The 18,216-nt window shown below is 32.6% G+C and overlaps 1 long non-coding RNA gene across 1 annotated transcript in view; it reads left to right on the forward strand.

The window, feature by feature from the left end:
- LOC144975593 (uncharacterized) overlaps positions 1-17,914 on the forward strand; it is a 40,043-nt gene extending 22,129 nt beyond the window's left edge. Inside the window, exon 3 of the long non-coding RNA XR_013645949.1 lies at positions 17,810-17,914. This is a non-coding gene — a long non-coding RNA (uncharacterized LOC144975593). The remainder of the gene's footprint in view (positions 1-17,809) is intronic.
- Positions 17,915-18,216: the final 302 nt, after the last annotated feature.

Consider the following 18,216-nt stretch of genomic DNA (forward strand, 5'->3'; position numbering starts at 1 on the left):
ATGAGTACCTGGTCGTTAACAGTGTCGTCTGTGTCTGAAAATATGGTAATATCCCTTAATGGCGTCATGTGTGGTCCTCCTTGTAAAGTGAACGTGATGACTTGAACACATTCTAAAGTGCTTTGAGCACGTTTACTGTATATTGTTCTATAAAAAAATGAAGTTCTTGTGTTTTTATGAAATTGATTTTAAAAAATAATAATTTACCTATGTTTACATTTTTATTGTTTTGTTACTTTTTTTCCATCCATGTGTGACAAACAGATTGTAAGTATAAATCAATTATAGTCTTTCATTTATTATACGCTCAATGGCACCGTCACAATTATCTTTAGTTAACCAGAATTCAAAACCCAATACCAATAGTCATACAGATATATTTATTCTCATCTATATCAATTATTCTGTTCCCATCAAAACCTATAACACTGTTGCAATCAACGATGCAAATACCAACACGGTTACCACAATCGATACTAATGTCAACACTGTTGTCAACAATATTAATATCAACACAGTTGGCATCATCAATTACAATATCGTTATAGTTGCCATCATCAATAGCAATATCATCACAGGTGCCAGATAAGTGGAACCTGTAAAATAAAAAAAGAACCTTAGATAGATTTCTCATGGATCACAATATCAAAATTGGTATGCAAAGAGCCATAGAGATAGATAGACAGAGAGCAAGAGAGAGAGAGAGAGAGAGAGAGAGAGAGAGAGAGAGAGAGAGAGAGAGGGGGATGGCTCAACTTCAGTAAGTGAACACACATATGGAATATAGGAGTCACTGGGATGAAGATGTTGATCTATTTATATAGAGTTTGAATCACAACGGTTTTAAAACAATTAAACATGGCTGTAATTTAATACAACTCCTGCGGCTATGTGGTCTTTTGGTGGGACACCCGTATTCGGATCGGAAAGTTCTTGGTTCGAGCCTTGTTCAGCAAATAGTTGAGTCATTAGGAAAGAATATTTAACCACATTCTCTCAACGAATTCAGATGTGAAATGAGTTCATGGCCGTTAACAGCGTCGTCTGTTTCTGAACATATTGCAATATCCCTTAATAGCGTCATGTATTGTCCTACTTGTTAGGTGAAGCTGATGGCAGGGGATATATTCTAAAACGTTTTGTGTAGGTTTAGTGTCTACTGCGCTATGCAAAAGATCAAGTTCTTGTGATTATTTTTAATTGATTCAAAAGATAATAATGTAACTATATTGACTGAGAGGCGTAATCTTTTTTTTTTTCCTTTTTTTTTTTTGCTATTTTCTCCAATCCATATGTTACTAACAGGGGTAAGTATCAATAAATTATAGTCCTTCATTTATTATTAGCTTAATGACACCGAAACTACTATCTATAGTTATCCCATAATTCAAAACCCAATATCACTACTATTACATTTATTCTTATATATATATATATATATATATATATATATATATATATATATATATATATATATATATATATATCAATTATTTTGTTTCCATCAAAACCAATAATACTTTTTCAATCAACAATGTCAATAACAACACCGTTACCACCATTAATATTAATATCAACATTGTTGCCATCAATACCAATATCAGCATTCTTTCCATCATCAATACCAATATCAACACAGTTGCCCCATCACTATTGATATCAGCATTTCTCCCATAATCAATACCAATATTAACACGGTTTTCACCATTCTATACTGATATCAACACGTTTACAATCATCATTACCAAATCATCAATGTTGACAGTTAAATAGGGCCTGTAAAATAAAAGGAACCTTATAGAGATGTGTTATGACCTAGTAACAGAGTTGCTAGGACATCACCGAACGAGACTGGAGTTACCTACCTTCCCAGGGAGTTAGCATTTTGAACATTGTTTTTAGTCAATCAGGGTTTGAGCCAGGGACAATATAAGCGTAGCGCGGGAAAGCAGAGGGGATCTTTGTAAGTCATGTCGAGTTAAACTGAATACCACTTTACCGCAGTCCTGTTCTTTAATATTTTTTTTAATTGTAGTGTTCCCTATGCATGGATGTTAGGAGAAATGATAAATGGATAAGTAGAATTGCATAGTTCTATTTTGTGTAATACTTGTTATATTGTTTGGTAAAAAATGTTAGGTGTCCGTAACCCTTGATCTCTATTTATCTAATCATTACAATTGTCTGACCATGAAGCACAGACTTTCTACTTCCTCTTCCCTCTGCTCAGGCTAGGCCTTGTACAATGGCCTGATCTTCCTCTCCAAGGGATCTTATCGTCGAGTTTCCTCCTTCTATCTTCTAGTCTTTTCCCTTTTCTTTTCTTTTGTTGACGCTTCAGTTTATTTGTCGCTATCGACTAATCGAGGGAACCCGAATCGTCACTGGTGTCTCATGGCTCACAATATAAAAGTGTGGTAAAAACCTAATAATCCTAATACCAATAGTCATACAGATATATTTATACTCATCTATATCAATTATTTCGTTCCCATCAAAACCTATAACACTGTTGCAATCAACGATGCAAATACCAACACGGTTACCACCATCGATACTAATGTCAACACTGTTGCCAACAATATTGATATCAACACAGTTGGCATCATCAATTACAATATCGTTATAGTTGCCATCATCAATAGCAATATCATCACAGGTGCCAGATAAGTGGAACCTGTAAAATAAAAAAAGAACCTTAGATAGATTTCTCATGGATCACAATATCAAAATTGGTATGCAAAGAGCCATAGAGATAGATAGACAGAGAGCAAGAGAGAGAGAGAGAGAGAGAGAGAGAGAGAGAGAGAGAGAGGGGGGGGATGGCTCAACTTCTGTAAGTGAACACACATATGGAATATAGGAGAAACTGGGATGAAGATGTTGATCTATTTATATAGAGTTTGAATCACAACGGTTTTAAAACAATTAAACATGGCTGTAATTTAATACAACTCCTGCGGCTATGTGGTCTTTTGGTGGGACACCCGTATTCGGATCGGAAAGTTCTTGGTTCGAGCCTTGTTCAGCAAATAGTTGAGTCATTAGGAAAGAATATTTAACCACATTCTCTCAACGAATTCAGATGTGAAATGAGTTCATGGCCGTTAACAGCGTCGTCTGTTTCTGAACATATTGCAATATCCCTTAATGGCGTCATGTATTGTCCTACTTGTTAGGTGAAGCTGATGGCAGGGGATATATTCTAAAACGTTTTGTGTAGGTTTAGTGTCTACTGCGCTATGCAAAAGATCAAGTTCTTGTGATTATTTTTAATTGATTCAAAAGATAATAATGTAACTATATTGACTGAGAGGCGTAATCTTTTTTTTTTCCTTTTTTTTTTTGCTATTTTCTCCAATCCATATGTTACTAACAGGGGTAAGTATCAATAAATTATAGTCCTTCATTTATTATTAGCTTAATGACACCGAAACTACTATCTATAGTTATCCCATAATTCAAAACCCAATATCACTACTATTACATTTATTCTTATATATATATATATATATATATATATATATATATATATATATATATATATATATATATATATATATCAATTATTTTGTTTCCATCAAAACCAATAATACTTTTTCAATCAACAATGTCAATAACAACACCGTTACCACCATTAATATTAATATCAACATTGTTGCCATCAATACCAATATCAGCATTCTTTCCATCATCAATACCAATATCAACACAGTTGCCCCATCACTATTGATATCAGCATTTCTCCCATAATCAATACCAATATTAACACGGTTTTCACCATTCTATACTGATATCAACACGTTTACAATCATCATTACCAAATCATCAATGTTGACAGTTAAATAGGGCCTGTAAAATAAAAAGGAACCTTATAGAGATGTGTTATGACCTAGTAACAGAGTTGCTAGGACATCACCGAACGAGACTGGAGTTACCTACCTTCCCAGGGAGTTAGCATTTTGAACATTGTTTTTAGTCAATCAGGGTTTGAGCCAGGGACAATATAAGCGTAGCGCGGGAAAGCAGAGGGGATCTTTGTAAGTCATGTCGAGTTAAACTGAATACCACTTTACCGCAGTCCTGTTCTTTAATTTTTTTTAATTGTAGTGTTCCCTATGCATGGATGTTAGGAGAAATGATAAATGGATAAGTAGAATTGCATAGTTCTATTTTGTGTAATACTTGTTATATTGTTTGGTAAAAAATGTTAGGTGTCCGTAACCCTTGATCTCTATTTATCTAATCATTACAATTGTCTGACCATGAAGCACAGACTTTCTACTTCCTCTTCCCTCTGCTCAGGCTAGGCCTTGTACAATGGCCTGATCTTCCTCTCCAAGGGATCTTATCGTCGAGTTTCCTCCTTCTATCTTCTAGTCTTTTCCCTTTTCTTTTCTTTTGTTGACGCTTCAGTTTATTTGTCGCTATCGACTAATCGAGGGAACCCGAATCGTCACTGGTGTCTCATGGCTCACAATATAAAAGTGTGGTAAAAACCTAATAATCCTAATACCAATAGTCATACAGATATATTTATACTCATCTATATCAATTATTTCGTTCCCATCAAAACCTATAACACTGTTGCAATCAACGATGCAAATACCAACACGGTTACCACCATTGATACTAATGTCAACACTGTTGCCAACAATATTGATATCAACACAGTTGGCATCATCAATTACAATATCGTTATAGTTGCCATCATCAATAGCAATATCATCACAGGTGCCAGATAAGTGGAACCTGTAAAATAAAAAAAGAACCTTAGATAGATTTCTCATGGATCACAATATCAAAATTGCTATGCAAAGAGCCATAGAGATAGATAGACAGAGAGCAAGAGAGAGAGAGAGAGAGAGAGAGAGAGAGAGAGAGAGGGGGGGGGATGGCTCAACTTCAGTAAGTGAACACACATATGGAATATAGGAGAAACTGGGATGAAGATGTTGATCTATTTATATAGAGTTTGAATCACAACGGTTTTAAAACAATTAAACATGGCTGTAATTTAATACAACTCCTGCGGCTATGTGGTCTTTTGGTGGGACACCCGTATTCGGATCGGAAAGTTCTTGGTTCGAGCCTTGTTCAGCAAATAGTTGAGTCATTAGGAAAGAATATTTAACCACATTCTTCAACGAATTCAGATGTGAAATGAGTTCATGGCCGTTAACAGCGTCGTCTGTTTCTGAACATATTGCAATATCCCTTAATAGCGTCATGTATTGTCCTACTTGTTAGGTGAAGCTGATGGCAGGGGATATATTCTAAAACGTTTTGTGTAGTTTTAGTGTCTACTGCGCTATGCAAAAGATCAAGTTCTTGTGATTATTTTTAATTGATTCAAAAGATAATAATGTAACTATATTGACTGAGAGGCGTAATCTTTTTTTTTTCCTTTTTTTTTTTGCTATTTTCTCCAATCCATGTGTTACTAACAGGGGGTAAGTATCAATAAATTATAGTCCTTCATTTATTATTAGCTTAATGACACCGAAACTACTATCTATAGTTATCCCATAATTCAAAGCCCAATATCACTACTATTACATTTATTCTTATATATATATATATATATATATATATATATATATATATTATATATATATATATATATATATATCAATTATTTTGTTTCCATCAAAACCAATAATACTTTTTCAATCAACAATGTCAATAACAACACCGTTACCACCATTAATATTAATATCAACATTGTTGCCATCAATACCAATATCAGCATTCTTTCCATCATCAATACCAATATCAACACAGTTGCCCCATCACTATTGATATCAGCATTTCTCCCATAATCAATACCAATATTAACACGGTTTTCACCATTCTATACTGATATCAACACGTTTACAATCATCATTACCAAATCATCAATGTTGACAGTTAAATAGGGCCTGTAAAATAAAAAGGAACCTTATAAAGATGTGTTATGACCTAGTAACAGAGTTGCTAGGACATCACCGAACGAGACTGGAGTTACCTACCTTCCCAGGGAGTTAGCATTTTGAACATTGTTTTTAGTCAATCAGGGTTTGAGCCAGGGACAATATAAGCGTAGCGCGGGAAAGCAGAGGGGATCTTTGTAAGTCATGTCGAGTTAAACTGAATACCACTTTACCGCAGTCCTGTTCTTTAATATTTTTTTTAATTGTAGTGTTCCCTATGCATGGATGTTAGGAGAAATGATAAATGGATAAGTAGAATTGCATAGTTCTATTTTGTGTAATACTTGTTATATTGTTTGGTAAAAAATGTTAGGTGTCCGTAACCCTTGATCTCTATTTATCTAATCATTACAATTGTCTGACCATGAAGCACAGACTTTCTACTTCCTCTTCCCTCTGCTCAGGCTAGGCCTTGTACAATGGCCTGATCTTCCTCTCCAAGGGATCTTATCGTCGAGTTTCCTCCTTCTATCTTCTAGTCTTTTCCCTTTTCTTTTCTTTTGTTGACGCTTCAGTTTATTTGTCGCTATCGACTAATCGAGGGAACCCGAATCGTCACTGGTGTCTCATGGCTCACAATATAAAAGTGTGGTAAAAACCTAATAATCCTAATACCAATAGTCATACAGATATATTTATACTCATCTATATCAATTATTTCGTTCCCATCAAAACCTATAACACTGTTGCAATCAACGATGCAAATACCAACACGGTTACCACAATCGATACTAATGTCAACACTGTTGTCAACAATATTAATATCAACACAGTTGGCATCATCAATTACAATATCGTTATAGTTGCCATCATCAATAGCAATATCATCACAGGTGCCAGATAAGTGGAACCTGTAAAATTAAAAAAGAACCTTAGATAGATTTCTCATGGATCACAATATCAAAATTGGTATGCAAAGAGCCATAGAGATAGATAGACAGAGAGCAAGAGAGAGAGAGAGAGAGAGAGAGAGAGAGAGAGAGAGAGAGAGCGAGAGAGAGAAGGGGGGGGGATATATTCTAAAACGTTTTGTGTAGGTTTAGTGTCTACTGCGCTATGCAAAAGATCAAGTTCTTGTGATTATTTTTAATTGATTCAAAAGATAATAATGTAACTATATTTACTGAGAGGCGTAACAATTTATGATTTTTTTGTTACTTTATTGTTTTCAATCCATGTGTGACCAACAGTTTGTAAGCATAAATCAAATATAGTCTTCCATTTATTTTGGGCTCAATGACACCGACACTTATATCTGTAGTAATCCCTGAATTCAAAGTCCAATACCAATAGTCATACTGATATATTTATTCTTATCTATATCAATTATTTAGTTTCCATCAAAATCTACAACACTGTTGCAATCAACAATACAGACACTGACATGGTTACCACCATAAATATTAATATCACCACAGTTGCCATCAAAACTAATATCAGCATTCTTGCCAACATCAATACCATTACCAACACAGTTGCCATCATCAATACCAATATCAACACTGTTGCCATCATAAATAGCAATTTCATCACAGGTTCCATATAAGTACGACCTGTAAAAAAAGGAACCTTAAATAGATGTCTCATGGCTCACAATATCAAAAAGTGGTAAGCACAGAGCCATAGAGATAGTTAGATAGAGAGAAAGAGAGAGCGAGAGAGAGAGAGAGAGAGAGAGAGAGAGAGAGAGAGAGAGTCCTTGGGGAAAATATTTACTCACATTCTCTCATAGAACTCAAGTGTAAAATGAGTACCTGGTCGTTAACAGTGTCGTCTGTGTCTGAAAATATGGTAATATCCCTTAATGGCGTCATGTGTGGTCCTCCTTGTAAAGTGAACGTGATGACTTGAACACATTCTAAAGTGCTTTGAGCACGTTTACTGTATATTGTTCTATAAAAAAATGAAGTTCTTGTGTTTTTATGAAATTGATTTTAAAAAATGATAATTTACCTATGTTTACATTTTTATTGTTTTGTTACTTTTTTTCCATCCATGTGTGACAAACAGCTTGTAAGTATAAATCAATTATAGTCTTTCATTTATTATACGCTCAATGGCACCGTCACAATTATTTTTAGTTATCCCAGAATTCAAAACCCAATACCAATAGTCATACAGATATATTTATTCTCATCTATATCAATTATTTCGTTCCCATCAAACCCTATAACACTGTTGCAATCAACGATGCAAATACCAACACGGTTACCACCATCGATACTAATGTCAACACTGTTGCCAACAATATTGATATCAACACAGTTGGCATCATCAATTACAATATCGTTATAGTTGCCATCATCAATAGCAATATCATCACAGGTGCCAGATAAGTGGAACCTGTAAAATTAAAAAAGAACCTTAGATAGATTTCTCATGGATCACAATATCAAAATTGGTATGCAAAGAGCCATAGAGATAGATAGACAGAGAGCAAGAGAGAGAGAGAGAGAGAGAGAGAGAGAGAGAGAGAGAGAGGGGGGGGGGGGGGATGGCTCAACTTCAGTAAGTGAACACACATATGGAATATAGGAGTCACTGGGATGAAGATGTTGATCTATTTTAATAGAGTATGAATCACAACGGTTTTAAAACAATTAAACATGGCTGTAATTTAATACAACTCCTGCGCCTATGTGGTCTTTTGGTGGGACACTCGTGTTTGGATCGGAAAGTTCTTGGTTCGAGCCTTGTTCAGCAAATAGTTGAGTCATTAGGAAAGAATATTTAACCACATTCTCTCAACGAATTCAGATGTGAAATGAGTTCATGGCCGTTAACAGCGTCGTCTGTTTCTGAACATATTGCAATATCCCTTAATGGCGTCATGTATTGTCCTACTTGTTAGGTGAAGCTGATGGCAGGGGATATATTCTAAAACGTTTTGTGTAGGTTTAGTGTCTACTGCGCTATGCAAAAGATCAAGTTCTTGTGATTATTTTTAATTGATTCAAAAGATAATAATGTAACTATATTGACTGAGAGGCGTAATCTTTTTTTTTTCCTTTTTTTTTTGCTATTTTCTCCAATCCATATGTTACTAACAGGGGGTAAGTATCAATAAATTATAGTCCTTCATTTATTATTAGCTTAATGACACCGAAACTACTATCTATAGTTATCCCATAATTCAAAGCCCAATATCACTATTTACTTATCTATTATATTTATATTTATATATATATATATATATATATATATATATATATATATATTATATATATATATATATATATCAATTATTTTGTTTCCATCAAAACCAATAATACTTTTTCAATCAACAATGTCAATAACAACACCGTTACCACCATTAATATTAATATCAACATTGTTGCCATCAATACCAATATCAGCATTCTTTCCATCATCAATACCAATATCAACACAGTTGCCCCATCACTATGGATATCAGCATTTCTCCCATAATCAATACCAATATTAACACGGTTTTCATCATTCTATACTGATATCAACACGTTTACAATCATCATTACCAAATCATCAATGTTGACAGTTAAATAGGGCCTGTAAAATAAAAAGGAACCTTATAGAGATGTGTTATGACCTAGTAACAGAGTTGCTAGGACATCACCGAACGAGACTGGAGTTACCTACCTTCCCAGGGAGTTAGCATTTTGAACATTGTTTTTAGTCAATCAGGGTTTGAGCCAGGGACAATATAAGCGTAGCGCGGGAAAGCAGAGGGGATCTTTGTAAGTCATGTCGAGTTAAACTGAATACCACTTTACCGCAGTCCTGTTCTTTAATATTTTTTTTAATTGTAGTGTTCCCTATGCATGGATGTTAGGAGAAATGATAAATGGATAAGTAGAATTGCATAGTTCTATTTTGTGTAATACTTGTTATATTGTTTGGTAAAAAATGTTAGGTGTCCGTAACCCTTGATCTCTATTTATCTAATCATTACAATTGTCTGACCATGAAGCACAGACTTTCTACTTCCTCTTCCCTCTGCTCAGGCTAGGCCTTGTACAATGGCCTGATCTTCCTCTCCAAGGGATCTTATCGTCGAGTTTCCTCCTTCTATCTTCTAGTCTTTTCCCTTTTCTTTTCTTTTGTTGACGCTTCAGTTTATTTGTCGCTATCGACTAATCGAGGGAACCCGAATCGACACTGGTGTCTCATGGCTCACAATATAAAAGTGTGGTAAGCAAAGAGAGATAGCGATAGCTAGATAGCAATATATATATATATAGAGAGAGAGAGGATGGCTTAATTTCCATAAGTGAACACATCTAAGGAATATAGGAGTAAATGGTATGAAATGGTACATTTTAATCTATTTTATTAGAATACGAATCACAACGGTTTTACAACAATTAAACATTTGATTTAATACGATTTGTGTGACTATGTTGTTTGTGGTATGACACTCGTTTTCGGATCGAAAGGTTCTGGGTTCTAGCCTCGTTCACCGCAAAGTTGAATCCTTGGGAAAGACTCTTTCCTCATATTATCTCACTGAATACCGGCGTCATGTCCTGTTCTACATGTTAAGTGTTGTTGATGACCAGTGACCTCTTGTAAATCGCTCTGAGCACGTTTAGTGGATATCACGCTTGAAAAAAAGTTCAATTAAATTTTTTTTTCATAATAGCTTGACAACGAATATATAATTCATGATTTTTTATTTAAATGCTATATCATACGACCTCCATCTCTATTAATAGGGACGGCAACACATTGGAGTATTAGACGCGAACTTAACAAAATCAATTCCGTGCGTTACGTACTTGAGCTAAGGTTAAATGCAATTATAAACCTTTTAGGGGAGTAGTTTAAAAGAATACTTATCTCTCATTGACCAAGTACTATCACCATTACCAACATGATCACCATTATTCTCATCATTACCAAAATCATCATTTATGCCATCAACATTTCCAATATCAACACTATTACCATCATCGTTACTTCGATCAACATTGGTGCAATTATCGTTCGAACAGAAACAAGTTTATCTTTATCAATAAATACTAGTATCGACACAGTTATCACTGTTTATTCCTGCGTAATCAATACCAATATCAACACAGTTATCATTATGAATACCTGATTTATCAAAACCAATATCAACACAGTTACCATTATGAATACCTGATTTATCAATACCAATATCAACACAGTTATCATTATGAATACCTGATTTATCAATACCAATATCAACACAGTTATCATTATGAATACCTGATTTATCAATACCAATATCAACACAGTTATCATTATGAATACCTGATTTATCAATACCAATATCAACACAGTTATCATTATGAATACCTGATTTATCAATACCAATATCAGCACAGTTATCATTATGAATACCTGATTTATCAATACCAATATCAACACAGTTATCATTATGAATACCTGATTTATCAATACCAATATCAACACAGTTATCATTATGAATACCTGATTTATCAATACCAATATCAACAGTTGTTATTATGAATCCCTGAATCATCAATACCAATGTTTAAAAAAAGTTGTCATGATGAATACCTGCATTATCTCTACCAATATCAACACAGATGTCATTATTAGTACCTGCATTATCGTTACAAATATCAACACGGTTGTCATTATTGATGCCTACATTATCGATACAAATATCAACACAGTTGTCATTATTAATACCTACATTATCAATACCAATAACAACACAGTTGTCATTATTAATACATACATTATCAATAGATAGTATGCAGATGACGTCACTGAGGCCTTTGTTATTGTTTTTGCCATCCGCGTTTGTGAGTTGTTCTCACTAAACTGTATTAACCAGACTATAAAAGTTCATGGTTACACAGAGTTTGTGTGTTGGTCCGTTATACTTCCGGATGGCAATGTTGTGAACTCCTTGGCCAAGCGCATTCTATCTATACCAATAACAACACAGTTTTTTCAAAATGTCGGCGCTGAATAGCGACGCACAGTTACACCTATGTGATGAATTCTTTTGATATTTATTTGTTTCATGACAACATTTCACTCATTTACGTATTAAACGTTGTATGGTTGTTCGCATTAATGAATGGTATGTACTTCAAACTTTAACGTTTAGAGTTCTGCTTCAAATCCTCGGAAAAATCGTTCGTATCAATGTTTTTGTCTCAAGGAAATCGAAATGGCGGTGGCTATGTTTACTTCCGACACAAAATTGCACCGCTAATTTCATCTTATTTCGCGATTTGTTGATTGAAGACCTATCCTTCGCTTGATATTATATAAAGCGTTGTATGATGATTTAGAATTACAAAGAGGCATCAAAAATAATAAACCTTCCTCTTGATGGAGTAGAAAGAATTCATGGAAAAGCAATAGAAAGGAAAGCATTCTAAATTACCAACAATAAAAAACATAATTTGATCCCATGAATTTAGTATTTTACCATCTGGGAGAAGGTTTTGTCAGATTAAATGTAGAACTAACAAGTATAAATCAACGTTGGTTCTATCAGCAATAAAAATGTTGAATATTTCATATGGTACAGCAAAACCAAGGATAGATACGTTGACTGATTAACTGATTAATTTATTTAATGTTAGATTAAGTGACCAATTGATAATGATGATAATATTTGGTTTTTAATTGCGAAAATGTAACGAATTGAAAATGAAATGAATATGTTTATGTTGTGTATATCGCACGCGTGAAAGAAAGAGAGGAATAGAGAGAGAGAGAGAGAGAGAGAGAGAGAGAGAGAGAGAGAGAGAGAGAAAGAGAGAGAGAGAGAATAAGTAGGAGTGAAATATCTGTTCAATGTTATAGTTATCATATAACGTTATAACAAGTGTAACTAAATGACAAATTGCCATATTCATGGACAATAAAGATCTATTTATTATTATTATTATTATTATTATTATTATTATTATTATTATTATTATTATTATTATTATTATTATTATTATTACTATTATTATTTATACATGCATTATCAATACCAATATCAACAGTTGTCATTATTAATACCTACATTATCAATACCAATAACAACACAGTTGTCATTATGAATACCTGTATTATCAGAATTATTATTATTATTATTATTATTATTATTATTATTATTATTATTATTATTATTATTATTATTATTATTATGAATATTATTATTATAATTGTTATTATTTATTTATTATTATTATTATTATTATTATTATTATTATTATTATTATTATTATTATTATTATTATTATTATTATTATTATTATTATTATAATCACTTACTCTATCTCTCTCTTTCTCCCAATCATCAGAAGTAAAATCAGGTAAGCGTAATTTTTATTTCGAAGTTTCGAAGTTCAAATCAAAATGTTACCAGCAGTGACAAAATTTGAAAATTAAAAACTTTGTAGGAATATGAAAACTATGATTATCTATGTAATAAGAGACCACACCGATAAACACTAAAGTACGTGTGTGTGAGAGTTCTGGTCATTGGATACCGGCAATGGAATGTAATAAATACGCTCTATTATCGATACTCGTTCACCGCTTACTTTCTTAGTTCCCTGTTCACTCGGTTTTCATTTTATTTTTGAAGTATCATATGAACAGTTAATGTAAACATAATTTTCATTCTCTTCAATAAAACGTAACAGCCACTCAATGTACTATAATATTTCTTTTTCTATTAATTCGACAGTATTTAACTTGTATTGTATTTTCGGACTGAGGGCCAGCCCGATTTCGGGAGTCTATCTCAGAGGTCGCGAAATAATCAATTTTGGACAAACACGGAATTATAACATTCCATATTTGTCGTTTACTATAAAGATAATTAATTAAAGTTAATATAATATATATCAAAATATTAGCACAAATCTTAACGGAAGAGGAGTTTTGCAGGCGATTTTTAGTTTATAGCATAATTTTAAAATGTCACTAAAAATCTCATTGCTGCGAATCACACCCCGATATTTGCATTATCTAAATAAAGCGTATCTAGTTTAATACACATTCAGTCATTTCGATAAATGACTTCCTACCTTGACCTTCGATTTGAATTGTTTAAGCCGATTATACAAATACGTCATGAGGGGCCCTTAATGAATTTAGCACCTCTCGTTGATTCCCGTTTAAGAAAACTCTAAAGGGGTTTTATCATGAATATTTAGCACCAGAATCATTCTCTCATAAACTGGTTTGAGGCCGCGGGACACAAATCACTTAAAGGAAATGTCAACAATTACATTGGACACCACACATAATAATAATAATAATAATAATAATATATAATAATAATAATAATATAATAATAATAATAATAATAATAATAATATAATAATAATATAATAATAATAATAATAATAATAATAATAATAATAATAATAATAATAATAATAAAAATATAATAATAATGTAATAATAATAATATAATAATAATAATAATAATAATAATAATAATAATAATAATAATATAATAATAATAATAATAATAATATAATAATAATAATAATAATAATAATAATAATAATAATAATAATAATAATAATAATAATACACATTTATATAGCGCTCGTTCTCGTGTAAAACACAAGCTCTGGGCACTTTACAATATAAATATCAATTTTAAGTGAAAAAAATAACAACAACAACAACAATTCATAGCCAAATCAAGGATTCACAGAGTCAATAAAAACAAATACAGTAAAAATGTGTCTTGAGATTCTTTTTAAAGGTAGGTAAAGACTTGCACTCCCTCAGACTACGTGGTAGTTCATTCCAAATCTTGGGGCCGAAACAAGCAAACTATCTATCACCAAATTTTGTTATTGATCTTTTTTCCGAAATTTTTGTTTGGTCATTACATGATCTTAAAGTGTAATTTTCAAATTTACACATGACCACGTGATCTGTGAGATATGCCGGTGCTATACCAGTCAAACACTTATAAACAAGACACGCTGCTTTGTAATATCCGCGCTTTTCAATGGGCAACCAGCGGACAGAGGCCAACAAAGGGGTTGCATGATAAAAAAATTTTTGCCAAAAACTAATATTGCTGAACTGTTTTGCAGTAGTTGTAATTTTTTAATAGAAGCCTGAGGCAAGTTGACAAGCAGGGAGTTACAATAATCTAGTTTCGAAAAAATGGGGGGAACAACCAATGTTTTACATGTTCCAATTGCAATATACTGACGGATCGAACTGATTTTCTTCAATTGAAAGTATAATGATTTACAGAGAGCAGAAATGTGAGCTGACATTCTCATTTCTGAATCAAAATAGACACCCAGATTTTTCATAGTCTTTGAAACTTTGATCTTTTCACCCCCAATCAACACCTCAAGACCATTATTCACCTTCAACTGCCCTCTATTTCCCACAATCATCACTTCTGTTTTTGAATCATTCATTTTCAACTTGTTTGCATCCATCCACTCTTTTACATCCGTCACACATTCTTCCACACGTTTCACAATATTTTCTATTGCCTATATTTAAATTTATCCTATGGGGTACGAGTTTTTCTCATCGTTTTTTCATGAATTGAATCCACCTTTCAGTCAACTTGGCAACAAAAATCAACAAAATTGGCAATATAAATTAATCCCAATTGAAAAGGATTTTTCTCCTTAAAAAAAATAATCGTTCGATCAAACATCATCTGGAACCAGAAAATAAATATAGCTATTTCTATTTTGTTAATTTCTCTATTCTTTTTCTTTAATCATGAAATATGATTTGGAATAGCATTGTTCCGTACACCAAATGTTAATCTTTTATCATCGAGCAAAGAATTACTGGTAAATCTAAAAAATTACAACACTATTTTTCTTAGAATGGTATAGATCTCTACGAGTAAATTGTAAACATTTTTTTTTTAATAATGGGAAATTATATTTTCTGTTGAATCAAATAGTTAATTATGTCCTTAACTCTGACTCTTTTACTACATTTCCTTAAAAGAATAATGGAAAAATTCATTAATGAGAAGGTGGTGTCATGGCGATAATAGGGCGATACATATAGTTGATGGCAGGGAAGAGGTAGTAAATTCGTTTGGGCTAATTATAAGGCATCCAATCGTAGTCGCGGGATTTCTTATGCGGTGATCTTGGCGCAGACGGCATTCAAGACTTAATTTGACCATTGTCCTTAGGGTTTATCACAATTTGGTTGCCCTTTGGAAACGAGCATACATGATGTCTCAAGATATTCGTCTCACTCAAGAAAATGTCCACAATACTCCAGTATAATAATTAAGATAGATGAGTGTCTGTTCAGAATACCCATTATTTGTCCGAAATCACTGATATGTCTTCATTTATCTTACTCACGGAGTCACCCATGACACTATCGCATAACGAGTTACCTATTTGATTTTTGTCTTGTTTTTTTTTTTCAAAAATAAATCTAAATCCTTGAACTATAAATAATATGGTGATTTAGCATTAATACATATTTTATATTGAACAAATAACGTTCTGTATCTGGATCTGACTTATTTATTAATTTTATTAACATTCATTAAACTAATCACGAATCATAACTTCAAATGTTAAATGTAAAACAACCAACGTTTATGATAGTGTCTTCATACATCACATATTTCAATTATGAGAATATATATATATATAGTGAAAGGTAGTGCGTGACTGCATCTTCATCTCTCACTCTAAAAAAAAAGTATAATTAATAGATTAGTTCGTATTCGTAAATATACGCTATACATTTCTGTGATTTACTGACAACAAATACATGAAACATAGCAGCAAACAAAACTAAGTGTAACCTAAAATGTTTATATGGCTATTCAATCATTTGTTAAGTGAGAACGGACCGTCCAAATGTTTTTTAAAAACAATATCAAAGAAACTCTATGTGATGTTTTACTTTGTTACTAATGTAAACGTTTATGCTCGAAGCTACAAGAAATAAATAACAATTTGAGATTGAATGTACGCTTCAATTTAATGTACGAAATCAGATAAAATGGATGAATTTTTTTTTTGATAAAGGGGAAACCGAAACGTCCATGTTATGTTTTCGTAGATTAAATTGGAGCTTACATTCAATTTCACACTGTTTTTTATTTTACACTTTGTTGGCAGGAAACTGAAATAAATTTTAATTCCTAATATTGAAGTTTTGTATTCGGTTCCTTTTCGGTTTGTGAACTGACACAAGTGAGTTGCACTCACGTTACTATGATAAACTAAGAGACCGACTGAAAGGAAAGTTCTAATGGAGGGCATTACGGACCGGAAAGGAAACTGAATGCACTCAGTTTACTGCATAATAGCCTTTTTTCTTCGCAAATATTACTGGTCTTCCAGTAGTGTGTTAAAATAAATATTAAAAACGTTTGCCACTAGAACACCACTTATAATTCAGACGCAAATTGTTCAAATTAGGACATCCATTTTTGTAATGTAGACACCCGCTTATTCCAATTCAGAAATAAGGTTGTTGGAATTGAAATATGACTTGTTCGATTTGTTCTTTTTTGTTGTTGTTGTTGTTGTTGTCGTTGTCGTTTCCTTGTTATTAATTTTAATTCTAAAATATTATACATTTTTTTTTAATGATGAGTTTCAATGTGTACAAGGAATCTGATCGGTCCGTGTTCAATTATTTGGCCCGCCTGCGGGAGATTGTCGTGAAGTCCCAGGTTTGAGAGTTACTTGTTTAGACGAGGTGTCATTTAACTCGGTTGATAGTTAAAGGACATTTTTTTAATACCTACGGTAGTTAACTGATCAAGTCGAGTTTTTTTTCTTTATAATAGTTCATATTTTTATACTAATCATCTGGACTACTGCAAATATTATAACTTCCGTTTTATCTTCTTATATATTTTTCAGATGCAAAATGGAGTTGGGCACCTTGAAACATCATTCAATTCCTGGCAAGGGTTTGAACATATTTAATTAGTGTTGTCCTGCTTAATAAACCTGGTTTAAAATATTCTTAGGTTTGTTTATGTGTTCCTTTCTGTTGTTCATTTTCTAAAAAAGTATTCTTATTTTTTTTAAAAAGGGGGAGGGGCGTGAAGGGAGGGGTGAGGGTGTGGTGTGGTTAGTGTCTTCAATTTTAATATCCTCTCTACATTGACTTCAGCGTGCTAAATTTGTGAATTACTATTAGTTATATTATATATATATATATATATATATATATATATTATATATATATATATATATATATATATATATATATATATATTTATGAGTGTTGGTGGGTACTTATAGGTACGAAAGTGCTCGATAAT

Source organism: Berghia stephanieae, chromosome 6 (genome assembly GCF_034508935.2).
Source record: "Berghia stephanieae isolate SIO BIC M18660-M18661 chromosome 6, UCSD_Bste_1.3, whole genome shotgun sequence".
NCBI classification, from domain to species: Eukaryota; Metazoa; Mollusca; class Gastropoda; order Nudibranchia; family Aeolidiidae; genus Berghia; species Berghia stephanieae.